The sequence below is a fragment of the Eschrichtius robustus genome, chromosome 18 (assembly GCF_028021215.1).
Source record: "Eschrichtius robustus isolate mEscRob2 chromosome 18, mEscRob2.pri, whole genome shotgun sequence".
NCBI lineage: Eukaryota > Metazoa > Chordata > Mammalia > Artiodactyla > Eschrichtiidae > Eschrichtius > Eschrichtius robustus.
The window spans coordinates 78,860,970-78,875,269 of NC_090841.1; the positions used below are offsets into that span (position 1 = coordinate 78,860,970).

Genomic DNA, 14,300 nt, shown 5'->3' on the forward strand with positions numbered 1-14,300 from the left:
TGCTGGGTGGGAGAGAAAATGCAAAGACGGGTAAAATATAGCCTGTGATGTAGAAGAGGACACATATATGGAGATGTCTAAGGAACAGAGAAGATAATCCCCATCTAAGGGAAATCCCAGTGAAGCCAGACACCCCACCCTCTCCCTGACCCTCTGACACTACATCCTGGCACCTCTTCCCCCTCCTCTGTGGACCAAATAGCACCATACCAACCGCCCAGGTGGTCTTCCTGTATCCACCCTTGTTCAATTCCAGTAAGTTTTCCCTACAGAGGTAAGTGTCATGTTATAAAAGCCCAAATCTGATCATTGAAATATCTGCATAAAACTCCCATTTCATTTTAGAATAAAGAACAACGTTTCCACCATGACCTCCAAGGTCATGGGTAATCTGGCCCTGCCTGCTTCTGCCAGCTCCCACTGACCACCGGTTTCCTCTGCTCAAGCCACAGTCTTTGGCTCTTTGAATGTGTGCCTTCTCTCCTGTCTAGTGTCTTCATAGTACTGTCCCCCCCACCCTACCTCACCAGGAATCCTCTCCTTCCACGGCTGTAGTAAACTCCAAATCCTCCTTCTGAGCTCAGCTACAAGTCTACAGCCCCGGAAAAGCTCCTCTGAGTTGCTAGACCGCATGACATGAAACATTCTGACAGCATCCTGCATTTTGGGTTATTAGCCCTTATTTTATTAAGATACAACTGTGTATGACAGAAAACTTGACATACCAGTGGCTTAATAGATCAATTTCTTATTTAAAGCATGCAGAACTGAATAGAGCCAAAGAGAGCTCTGTAAGAACCAGGGACCCAGGGTCCTTCTAGGATCTTCCTCGGATCAGATTCAGCATTTGGCTCCACCGTGTTGTCCATGATGGCTGATCGAAATCTGGAAGTCAGAACTACATTCCGAGCAACAAAATAAGGAAACAGAAAAGAAAAAAAAGAAGTATGCCCTCTTACTCGAAGACTACATTCCATAAACTATACACAATGCTTCAATGTACAAGCCATTGGCTAGAACGTATTCACATGCCACAACTAGCTGCAGGGAAGTCTGAGAAATGCAGTGGATGATGAGTGATCCCTACCCAGCTAAAAATAAAGGGATGAATGGTATAAAGTTACTGATGGCATCTGCTCTGTCATGGTCTTTTCTAGATTGTAAGCATGAAGACAAGGACCTGGTCAATTTGCACACACCCCCCCATATTCTTGGGGCCTGCCTGGCATGCTTCCAGCACACCGCTGATGATCCTGAAATATTATTGAATGAGTGAATGGATGGATGAATGAATGGGCGGATATGAATGAATGAGTGAAAGTTCTATGGGGTCCAGAGACAGAACTCATTCATTTCAGATTGGAGAGGGAGATGGTGGTGATCAGGAAGGCGTCATTTTGAAGGTGTGATCTCAACTGGGATGAAAAGAATTAACCCACTTCCCTTGGAGGAGTAGGCTATGAATAGTCCAGCCAGGAAAATGATGGGAACAAGGGCCCAGAAAGGGTAAGGCTCAAGAGAGGAACAGAAGACAGAAAGACATGGTGACATGGAGAAATGTGAGAAAATACTGGAAATGTAGACCGGGCCAAGACTGCATGCGAACATCTGGGCGAATCACCTCTCAGCTCAGTAACCACTGGGGACTTTGATGGTGTAGTCACAGCACACAGGGCATCTTTTCCGGTCAGTCCAGGACCACAGGCATGAAGTCACCTTAGGATGTATGAGTCACAGTCAGATCAAAATGGTCCCCATTGAACCTCTGCCATACAACATCCTCCTAAAGCTTGTATCTGTTGATCTCACCTGATCCTTCATTAAGAAAATAGAAGGAAGTGGAGAGGAATCCCTCATCTTACTGCCACCAACCCTACCAGCCTAGCAAGCTCAGTGTCCTCCCATCTCTGTGCTTTCTCTCGGGTTTCAAAGGATGAAGTGTTTTCTTTTTTTTTTTTTTCCTTTCAAAGGTCAACCATTCATTTCTACCCTACACCATCACCTCTCCTTCTCCATCATTGCTTTCTCTCTACTGGACCATTTCTATCTGCAAACAAATGGGTTCTGGCTTCATTTTTTTTTTTTTTTTTAAGACGACAGCACCCGGTATTCCCAGGCGGTCTCCCATCCAAGTACTAACCAGGCCTGACCCTGCTTCGTTTCCGAGATCAGACGAGATCGGGCGCGTTCAGGGTGGTATGGCCGTAGCTGGCTTCTTTTAAAAAAGAAACAAAACACCCTTTTTGATTTCCTACTTCCATCTAGTAAAAGCCCCATGTCTTTGCTCCTGTAGACATCAGTTTCCTGAAAGAATCTGGAGCCACTTCCTTGCCTCTCATTCTGCCCCAAACTCTCCCATCAGGGCTTCTGGCCTCTTCCCAGGTGCTATCCTTTCCCACGTAGCTGCTGGTGATGGAGATGCAGAAGTCTCTCCCGTCTCCCAGCCTGTCAGCAGCATTCAGCTCCTGTGAACACATTTTATCTCTTGAAACACCTCTTCTCTCAGTTTCCATGACGCCCACTCTCTTGTTTTTCCTACATCACATTCTCCCTTGTTGAGCCTGGATGGGTTTTTTTTTTGCTATGCTTTCCTTCTAGATTATCCAGTTCTGCCCAATGACTTTAAATACAGACTATATACTAGTATCTCTGGCTTTGACTTCTGCCCTGAACTCCAGGCTTGTGAATCCAACAGACAGCTTTCCATTTGACATCTCCACTTGGAAATCTAATGGGATTCATGATTTGTTAACGTGACAACACAAAACTCTCAGTTTTCTACCTGCCCCCAGCCCACCATCTGCCCTGCTAGATGCCTACTGTCAGTCCAGTTCCTCTGGCCCGTTCTTAGGATGCATACTTGATCCATCGTTTTCCTCTCCTTCTTCATCCAGCTCTTCAGCAGGTCATGGTGGGACCTCTAACTGGCCTCTCTGCTTCTCCCATCGCCTCTGTCACTCTGTTCTGCACGAAACAGCTAGAATATTAGTTCATGCACATTGTGACATGTCAGTATCGCAAGAAACATACTCGTCTGGAGGCTGGTCTGAGCTCGTTGCCATGCCCCTTCCCTACTGCCTCCTCACCCCCAACCTGACCTGTCTCTCCCTGGCCTCACCCCTTGCATGCTTCCACTTGCCCATGAAGTCCAGTCTCACTGGCCTTTTTTCTGTTTCTCAAATGTGCCAAGCTCCCTCCCCTTGAGGACTTTTGCTTTCATGGTTTCCTCACCCTGGAATGAGTTTGCCATTCATCCTCCTGTGACCGGCACCGACTTACCATTTGGTTCTCTTCTTAAATGGCTCCTCCTCTAAGGATGCTTCCTTGGTTTCTCATCCTTAGCTATGCTCCGTGACAACTTTCAGTTTCTAGCATATCACTCTTTTTTTTTTTTCAAAATATAAGACAATATTATCTGATTTTTTGGATTTAATTATTTAACTTGTTATTTTGTGACTCTACCTCCATTCCCTGGAATAAACAGCGTGACAGTAGAGGGTTTATCTGATGCACTCTGATACAGCTTTATGCTCAGAGCAGTGTTTGGTACACAGTCTGTGCAAACGGAATAAACGTGTTGGGGAAAGGAGGAAAATAAAGAATATGGTAGTCATGCTGACAAGTCCAGAATTATCCTCAGCTTCTGGGTAAATAGCAATGACCAGAAAAGTTTAGAAGACTTTAAAATGTTTTTCTCACCCTGGTCTGTCATTTAGAATCATCTACTAAGAGCTACTTATTACTTGGTGTTTGGTTCAGGGTTTGGTCCCATTTTATGATTTCATACATGACCGGGGAGGGCGGCTCTAAATTAAGTACCTACCCAATCAGTCTTTCCCTGGAATAAAGAGTCTCAGAAGTTGGTTATAAGATCTGAGAGAAGTCATGATTTTGGGTAAGGAGACCACTATAATTTTCATTTCAATGCCTTCCCTTTTCAGTGGGAAACGGGGGGAGGGGGAACCACTGGTAATGACAGTAGGGCAACAGGTAGAAAACCAGGACTGTCCTGGGCACCATGGAAGGTTCTGGTAGGGAAATTAGAAACAATATGAGCAGAGAAAAGAAAGACAAGGGTATGATGAAACATCTTGAAATAATGTTACCATGAAACAGCCAGTGGACAAACATATTAGTATGCAGCAAACAGGCTAAAACACATTGTGAAAAGATGGAGTAAAAGCATGAAGGAAACCTAGGAACAGGCCAGCGTTGGGAGCAGTAAACATCTCTGGAAATGGGCCACCGCTGTGACCACAGGGCAGAAAAACAAACAAACAATTGCACGTGTCCTCACTGTAGAAAGGATAACAGGTTCAGAGTAATTTATTCCCACAACCCGGGGCATCAACTCAGCGTGAAGGACTCATACATTTATACAAACAGCAGGGCAGATGACAACCGAGACACACCACGCACAGAACATTCTTTCCAGACATTAATCCTCGGTTCATCTTGAGCCAATATTAGGCAACAATTTGTTTTCTGATTATTCGCTTAAGTCAACTCAGGTAGAAAGCCACAGACAGCTTCCAAAGATACGGATCATAGTGCGATGAGAAGTGAAGTCACATAAACAAGGAATCGATGATTAACGATAGGAAACTGCAAAACAAATAGAGAGGTCAGATGACAGCTTGCGTACAGCAAAGGAGGGTGGGTGAGTTATCATTCCATCCTGCTGCCCTTGGCTCTATTGATTTTTCCACTCCTTACACACAAAAACTGAAGGAGGGCAAAGGGAAGGACTCTAACAGATTTTTTTTAAAAGAAGAAAACAATCTTTGATTTGAGCTAAATCCATCAGGGCCATTCCACTTGATGTACAGACGAGCATGTGGCTCTTTCATTCAATCACAAAGTTATAACTGCATTGCTTCCTTTATGCCTCGGGAAATAGCCGTCACTAGAATTCCTCAAAAATGGGTTTTTTGGGAGAAAGAAAGGGGCTTGTGCAACAGTGGATCTGGTGATGGGTGCCCTGAGCTTCAGGGGAAGTCCAGCAAAACTCCTGCAGCTTTGCTGCCATCAGGAGGGTCCAGTAAGCACGTGGTAGAGCCCTTCCCAAGTTTGCTTTAAGAAAATAGCAATTTTCTCCCAAGAATCATGTGATATTCATTTTTACCCAATTACCCACACATGGCCTTTGAAGGTCAAAGAATTGGCTGGGTTTTTTGTTTGTTTGTTTGTTTCTGTTTTTGCCTTTGAAGGTCAAAGAATTGGCTGGGTTTTTTTGTTTTTATTTTTGTTTTTGTTTTAAAGTAATGGTCACAAAGAAAGACAGGGAATGTGGGAGAGTATTATGCCTGTTTCATGATGTGCACTGTGATTTAGAGACACTTAAGGAAAAATATCAAATGCAAAGTATCTAATGCAAACCTAAGCAGACATAGCTTTTCCTTAGAAGAATCATCTCAACAATCATATTCTATCCCCTGGTCTACCAAAAATGTTTAAGGTATAATTATTATTCCCCAAATTTAATTCTGGACTGACTTTCTTGGAAAAGTTCCTCTGAAATGACGAAACCCTGATAATACTGGGTCACTTTATGTTTCTAAATATATTCTTATTATTTCCATCCTTATTATATTATTTCCCAAAGGCTTTTACATGAATATACATAATTCTGAGAAAAGAAACATAAGTCATCAAGACAGGCCAGTCAGGGCTAAAGCTAAGGCTTTAAGGATAGCATACATGTTCCATGATGTTTTCTCTATTGTTTCCTAAATGTCTGCACAGAACTGTGCTCTGGGAAGGCCGCCCTGCTTGCCCTGCCGGGCCTTCTTGCGTTAGCACGGAGACAGAAAATAGCAGGGCCTGACTCCAAATAGCCCTGCGGGGTTATTTGCCAAGTGCAAGGGCAGCCATAGGGCACAGGCAAGCAGAAAAGGACATGTAGGGGAAATAGTTCTGCCATCAAGTACCAAGCAAGTCTCCTAGACTCTCTGTACCTCAGTTTCCCCATTCGTAGGGTTGTACTAGATCTCCAACGTACTTTGCAAAACTAAAATCCATTATTGCTTAGTGCCTCTGGAAGTTGCCTTGAAAGTCCTTTTTCTTAGAAAAGATTCACCAATGAACAATGCATGAGCCTGGAATCTTCATATACTGAGACAAGACCAAACCCAAGACATGACACAGAGAGACCAAATGCATAGTTATATGTCTAAAACCTGTAGAAAATGGAAATCTAGACCTGCTCCCCTGCCCACCAGGCTGGCCCTTCTCTGAATCGATTTCTAATTCTTGACATTGCCAGAGAACCTGGAATTAGATATAACAAGCTAGGAAAAATCTCATCAGTAATAAGGACATAAGATAAACCTTGAGGGGGTCAGCAAATAAAATTAGAAGAGACCTGTGATTAACTCTCTTAAACACAACTTTGCTGGCTTTCACCTCCTTCTTCTCCAATACCTGTATAATTTCTCTTTCACAGTAATAGCAGATAATGACCTAGTATCTTGAACTCGTGCTCTTTGCTTTTCTTCTCTAAATGATTTACCCTTAGAAACATTATTAAGTATCTTTGAAAGTATAATTTCTGTCACAACAAAAGAATCCATTATAATTTAAAAATTTGAGTATTGGTTATTTTTATATTTTTACTACAATAACTAACACTGTGACAAACACCCTTCTAATAACTCTTTGCTTTAAGATGATTTATGATAAATTACTGTTAATTTTTTAAAATTCATGCATTCAGACTCTATTCAGATACAGAAAAAGCGTTTGACAAAATAGAACATCTTTTCATTATAAAAACCCTCATGAAATTGGATAGAGAAGAAACATACCTCACGTGATAAAGGCCATATATGACAAATCCACAGCAAATATCATACTCAACTGTGAAAAGATATGAAAGATTGAGAACTTTCCTTCCAAGATCAGTGATAAGACCTTGCCCTCTCTCACCATTCTTATTCAACGTAGTACTGGAGATCCTAGCCAGAGAAATTAGGCAGACGAAGAAATAAAAGGCATCCAAATGGGAAAGGAAGAAACAAAATTGTTATCTGCAGATGATATGACCTTATATATAGACAATCTAAAGACTCAAACTCAACCAAAACACTGTTGAAACGAATCAATGAATTCAGTGAAGTTGCAGGATATAAAAGCCACACGTAGAAATCAGTTGCATTTCTATACCCTAACAATGAAATATTAGGAAAAGAAATAAAACTACTTTATCTCTGTAGTTGGCTGGGTGCCTGAGGACCCTCAGTTTGAGGAACTAAATACTAGATTCTTCTCACTTTTCTAGGTCTTGCAGCCTCCTTCTGATGTGATTTGGTTTCCCTTGTTGGTCCCCAGGGGAGAGAAACCTGATAGTTCTGACTGGACCCTGGACCTTGTGAAGTTATTGCTCATAGAAATTAAGTTACAACATAGAGTCATTCAATGAGCAATGATTTTGTGTGCAGTAGCTTTTGCCAGGCTCTGGGTCAAGCCTTGGGGGTGTAAGGATGAGCAAGATAGACCTTACCCTTGGGGAGTTGACTGTCTGAAGGAGACACAGTGGGGTGAACAGGCCACTTCACTACAATGTGCTGATCCCCATGATGTGTTTGTCAGTCCGGGGGCTGTGGGAACCATGGGAGGGGACTCTAGAGAGCTGGGTGGGAGCATCAAAGAACATTCCTATGATAAGGCAGCAAATCTGGATGAAAACACATGATGAGTGTAAATTGGAAGGTAAATGGGTGATGTTTTGGTGACAGGGGGGTGGGGAATGAGGCAAAAGTGGCTTCCAGACGAGAAAAAATGAGCAGGTCATTTTGTGTTCAGGAAGCTGCTGCAAGTCACCCTGCGTGGTTGGCACACAGACCATGAGGTTATAGGCCATGGAGAGAGGAGGCTGAGCCCAGGGCATGAAGCTCTCCCCGCCAGGCTAGGGTGCTGACTCTGAGGTTTGTAAGCAAGGAAGTGACTTGGTCATCACTTCCTTCAATGTCCCTATAATTTATTATGTGCCTGCACTACTCAGTAAAAGCAACATTGTGCTACAAGATGGGAGTTAGGAAACGGAGCCCCTGGCCGTCAGGTCTCTCTTGGCCAGAGTCGCACTGCTGGTAGCTGCAGAGCTGGTGCCTGGCTCTTGTCTCCCTGACTCTGGGGTCTTCCTGTGGCACAGTCTTGCCCAGCAAGGGACTGGACCTGGGCGTGGGGTAGACTCTGCATGCAGTCAGTGCTGATTCTAGCTGAGGATGACCTCACCCAGGTCAACAGTGACGATCAAGGCTCCCCACTGCCAAAGACTGTGGGTAAGATCCTGCTGGGTCTAAATTGATCTGTTTTTATTGACTCAGTTTTAGCTCCAGGCTCTAGCAGATATGTAGTTTAAACAAGGCTGAGATGGAAGTACGTATGGTCAAGGCCATGGGCTAAATGCGGCAGTGGGTCACGTCTGGAGGAGGGAGGCTTTGGGAGTGTCCTAAAGAGTATTTAATGGCAGGAGAGAGTGCTCTGGACACACTGTTAAGTGAAAAAAGGAGGCTGAAAAATGGATGTGCTGTATATTGCATATTAGGTTTTACACACACATACACAACAATGTATAAATGGAAAAACACTGGAAGGGAGTGTGTCGAAATATAAACAGTGTATACAGAGTAGCAGATTTATAGATGATTTTAAACCTCTCTTCTATATTTTCCAAATTCTTCATAATGAACATGCATTACATTTACGTTAAGAAATTTCTTTCTTCAAAAAGTTGTCACCAGACACTTACAAAAAAACACCTTTTAATTGCAGTATGCACTAATAAAAGTGCACAAATCATACCTGTACTGCTGGACAAGTTCCCCGAGGAGATGCCTCTATGGAACCAGCACCTGGACCAAAAAAGATCTCATTACAGCATTTCCAGAAGTCTCTCTTGTGCCCCCTCCAATCATTACCTCCCTTCAAAGATAGATTCTAACACTGTAGAATAGTTGGCTTGTTTTTTGAATTTTACATAAGTGGAGTGCAGTGCAGTATGTACTCTTGCCCCTGGCTTATTTAGACAAACACTATGCTTAAGAGAATCCATTCCTGGTTTTACAGGTAGCAATGACTTTTCATTCTCTTTGTTATATCACATCCATTGTGTAAACTTGCTGCATTGAGACTGTTCCCACTAAGGAGCAGCTAGGGAAAGTGCTGCCATGATCATTCTTGTATACACTTTTTGGTAAACTTACAAGTGCATATCTTTGGGTCCATGTCTGTGAGCGGAATTGCTGGGCCATAGTCGATGCATGTACTCTACGTTGGTAGGAGTTCCAGAGTCTCCCTAAGTGATTACGCCTTTTACACTCACTAACCGTGGATGCATGGTCTGCTCGCTCTGCATGCTCACCAACACTTGGTGGTCCCAGTGGGTGTGTGATGCTATTGCACTGAAGCAGTTTGCATTTCCCTCATGAATTATGAAGTTGGGCACATTTTCCTACATTTAACTGCCATTTGGATTTCCTCTTTTGAGATGTGACTATTAGAGCTTTTTTAAAAACATAATTTATTTTATTTTATTTGTTAATTCCAAAGTCCTAATTTATCTCCCCCTCCCCCCCCCCCCCGCCCCCGCACCCTGTTATCTACTTTGGTAACCATAAGTTTGTGTTCTATGTCTGTGAGTCTATTTCTGTTTTGCAAATAAGTTTATTTGTATCATCTTTTTTAGATTCCACATATACATGGTATCATATGGTATTTGCCTTTCTCTTTCTGACTTACTTCTCTTAGTATGGTCATCTCTAGGTCCATCCATGTTGTCTTGGAGCTTTTTTAACCCATCTCTCTCTTGGACTGTTTGCCTGTCTTACTGATCTGTGGGACTTGTTAACATTTTCCAGATACAAGTCTTTTGTGTAATATAGGGAATTGCAAGCATCTTTCTCTACTCTGCAGCTTCCATTTTTACTCTCTTAATGGTCTCTTTTGTGATATGAATTTATTAATTTTAATGTGGTACCATTTATCATTCTTCAATGATGAGTGGTTTGGGGGTCCTATTTAAGAAGTCTTTTCCTAGTCAAGGTCATGAAGAGCTTCTCTTATGTTTTATTCTCAAAAAGTGTATTATCTTACCATTCACATTTTGATATGTAATCCATCAGGAATTGATTTTTATATGTCATGGGAGGTAGCGGTCAAGATTTGTTTGGCCACTTTTTAACACCCCCAAATTAATTACCTAAAAATAAATTTTAAAATCTGTATAGCACTCCACCCCTCCCCCTTCCCAAAAGACAACCGTTCTTTCTGACAAAACACTGGTAAACAAAGAAGAGCTCCCAGTTAGGGAGGAGGGAGGTGGAAGCCATCAGATGCAAACAACCATCTACACTTTGCACATGTGTTCCTCAGAGCAACCCTGTGAGCTGAGTTCTTATTTCCACTTGATAGATGACAATAATAAGAGGAATAAGCCAACTTGCCCATAGTCATATATTTAATAAGTGGAAGAGGCAAGATTCGAATTCACATCCTATCTGACTCCAAAGCCCTTGCCTTTTCCCTATTCCCAATGCACAAAGTCAGGGAAACAGGCAGTGATTATTCACTAGGAGTTGGTTTAAAACCTCCTTCCACCAATAAAACCTTCCGCCAAGACAATGATATACAGCCCCACTTTTGTGTTTCCAACCCTCCAGATCAATAGGTGGGCAACTGATTGGACTGACTATATTCAGTTTGATTTATTTCCTAAAATGGCTACAGTAACTGGATTGATTCTGCCCTGGTCTAGTTATTTTGGGTATAAAGACAGTCCCTAGGCCTGAATGATCTAGCCCGAATTGTCTCTCTGATAAACACATTAACACTGCATTTGTCACTTGCACCATCTGCATCTGAATGAACTCTCAGACCTTTCTCAGGAAGAAAAGAAGATCCCGCACATAACTCAGCCACTTTCACACTCACATTGAAGACCCATTTCTCTGAAAGCGACCCTGATGAGAAAGCATCACTGGCCTCATTGCTGTAAAAATCGGAGCTTAATCTTGTGTTTTCCTAAGCCCTCTTCCCACAAACACATTAAGAGACAATTGCTACTTTATGGTCTCAGTCATTTAAAAGGGAGAATGCTAAGGCTATAGAGCATTTGTATGATGCGCTCTTGTGACAGAAGCAGGCAGCAGTAGATAAGATGAGTGGTTCTTTGAACCACACCGTAAATCAGGCTGATGCCTGGCTTAGAACTCAAACGTTTCCCCTCCCCACACACCCTCCTCCAGTACAGCACGTGGCATCTATCTGCTGGAATGGTTTTCTCTTCTCATGACGTTAATATTCTAAACAAACGAATGTATTACATCCATCCAATCAATATACTCTGAGTCTCATGACCATCAAAGTTATGGAAATGTATTTTGTACCTCTTCCGTGTTCAGCTAAAAATCAATAAAAATACATTATCTAATATTTCAACTGCTACACACCAGAGAAACGGTTAGAAATAAATCTCTCCAAAGAATAATTAAGCTGTCTTACACGATTACTAATTATTGACATTTACTTCTTATAATATCATACCTGGTGGGCAATTATTGGTAATTAAGTGCATAGCAGATCAGCCTCAAAGGAAAAGAAATGTTAAATAGTTAGACAGACATTTCGTATATGTTGCTGACTGTTTCAGTGAATCTTTAAAAATCACATACAGGTTCAAGATGATTGGTTACTGTTTCTAAACATTGATTTAGTTTCAAAATGTGTAACTAGGCATCACAGATAACTAATATTAAGTTAAGGAAAATAAAATACTTACTATAACAAACTAAAACTATGCCAGGTTGAGACAAAAAGTAAGAGCGACACAAAGATGTGTAGCCATTTGAAGAATAACATCCAACAAACATACTCAATGAAACTGGGAAACTGAGGAAAAAAGTTGAGATCAGATGAACTATTTGTTGGGAATAAGAAATTCTTAAGCTGAGAGTGGCTACAACAAAGGGATGTTGATTTCTTTAAGGCACTCCCCACCCCACCAAAAGAGATGGCCATACAGAGTAGGTATTTTATATATAAACTTTACAGATGCGCTTTTTAGATGGAGGAATGGATACTCAAAGACTTTGAATGACCTGACTGGAGTCACTTAGTCAGCTGGGTCTGCCACATGAGCCCTGGATGACGTTACCCTCAAGACCTATGCTTTTCAACTCCAGTGGGACAACTTCCTATCCAACAGTTCTGCCTAAAATTCATTTGCATTTCCATGTCATTTATTATTACCTTAGGCCTGAGATGCTTTAAATCTGGGACAACTGCTTGGAAAACAAAACGTTAGGAAAGATATGGCATATCCCAAAATTCACAATGAGGAATCCTATTTGGCCCCTTAATGGTTCCCAAACCTATTTACAAGCAGTCTTAAACATTTATTGAGAGCCCCCTATCCGTTCATTCTCCCAATATTTATTGAGCATCTACCATGGGCCAGGCACCGTGCAGAAAGCTAGGAACAGCACAATGAATATAAAACACGCCTGCCCTTAAAGAGCTCAAGATGGAGGGCAGAAAACAATGGCTGGAGGGAATTACATAGGGCGCGATAAACTCTGGATAGGTTCCCAGCGCAGTTTGCAGGGCTCAAATGGCTCTTTTTTGGAGGATGTGGCAATAGATCTGAGTTTTGAAATAAGAAGTGGGAGTTTTGTTAAGTGGATAATGGAAGCAGGGCATTCTGGAGAACAGGGGAAGCTTGAAAACGTGGGGCTTCTTATAGAAAAAGCAAGTATTTTCGTAACCTTACATTTCAGGAAGTCTAGTGTTAGGAGATGAGGTTGCAGATGATGGAATTTGCTGGCTGGACCACAAAGTCTGAAATCATCTCAGGACAATCTGGGGCCATTGAAAGATCTGACACAGAGGAATGACCTGATCAGATTTGGTTTTTTGAAGAAGTCACTCTGGCAGCCTTGAGAGAAGGTAAGTTGGTAGGAAACGAAGACAAGGATGAAGTCTAGGAAAACCAATCCAGAGGCTCCTGGCAATGCTGAGGGGTGAAAGCCCTACAGTAGGCGGGACCGGCAGGAAGTGATGGCGTTGCTGAGGGCAGATGCAGAGGGGACAGTCAGGTTTCGTGTCGAAGTCGCCCCCATTGGAGGGCAACTTCAACGAGTGAGAGGAGCATACACGATAGAAAGAAGTCAGGTGAAGCAGGTGAATTCAGCTTCGAAAGTTGAGTTTCAGAGGATTTTGCAACATGCCTTAGGGATTCCACAGAGGGGAATGGGCAGTGTACGAGGCTGGCTGACCATTCAGCCGTCGAGGTAATAAGAGTATAAATAATCAATCAAACGTGACAGCCATGTGCTAGGACTGGGGGCATAAAATGAAGAGCCCCAAAGATGCACCCAGTGAACAGTAAACACTGGCCTGCCCAGAAAGTGGAGTCTGAGAAGGACTTTGGAAAGTAGCATCCAGGGAATATGGTGCAACTCAGGCCCCAGAAACCAAGGGGATGGGGGCGGGGAGGAGGATGTATTCTCTCCAGCCCAGCAATACGTAGTCTCTTGTTTAAAATAAGTATTCTTTTGACTTTTAACACAGCCTATTGTCTAAAACTTGGAAAATATAAAACCTCACACAGAAGAAAGTACAACTTCCTTATAATCCCATCCTTCCAGGATAACCATTTTGCACACTTTTCCATGTGTCTTTCAATTAGATGCCTCCCTTAAACTAGTACAGACCTTGAAAAAAACCTGAAAGATCCAAGTTGAGAAAGAATTTGCATTTTAGTTATTTGCAGTTGACTTCTATACTTTGACATATAATGATGAATACTTTTAGTTTTCGAGAAAATGCATTTATAATTTTAATGTTCAATGGAGAGAATTGAGAAACCTTTCCACGTAACTACAGAGTAGATGAATCGTTTCTTATCTGTAGAAAATTATTTTCACAATGGCTATTTTTTATTAAAATACTTAAAAAAAAATCCTTCTTAAACACATAAACATCAAAAAATAGAGTTTAAAATTTGTAGACCAAGATTCAAAGAAACCAATTTTTCACCTTTTCTAAGTCGGGTATAACCTTTCTATACCTCTCAAACCCATATTTGGAGGACCAATTTCAGTACAATAGCTTTTTCCTGCGGTTTGTGTAATGTAGCTATTATTGTTTGTATCACTTTGTTTGTTTTTATATCTTTCCCCATTCTAGTAACCTATCTCTAGGCATTTTTTCAAGAACAATTTTAGATTATATATCAGGCATAAAATTAAGTGCTGGTCCACATGTCCAGAGCGTACAGAATAGACTAAAATAGACTCTCAGCT

General features: G+C 41.9%; 1 non-coding gene across 1 annotated transcript; it reads right to left on the reverse strand.

Annotated features, from left to right (window-relative positions):
* Window positions 1–2,091: 2,091 nt before the first annotated feature.
* Window positions 2,092–2,210, reverse strand: LOC137752282 (5S ribosomal RNA). The gene has a single exon (XR_011071132.1). It is a non-coding gene; the product is annotated as a 5S ribosomal RNA (ribosomal RNA).
* Window positions 2,211–14,300: the final 12,090 nt, after the last annotated feature.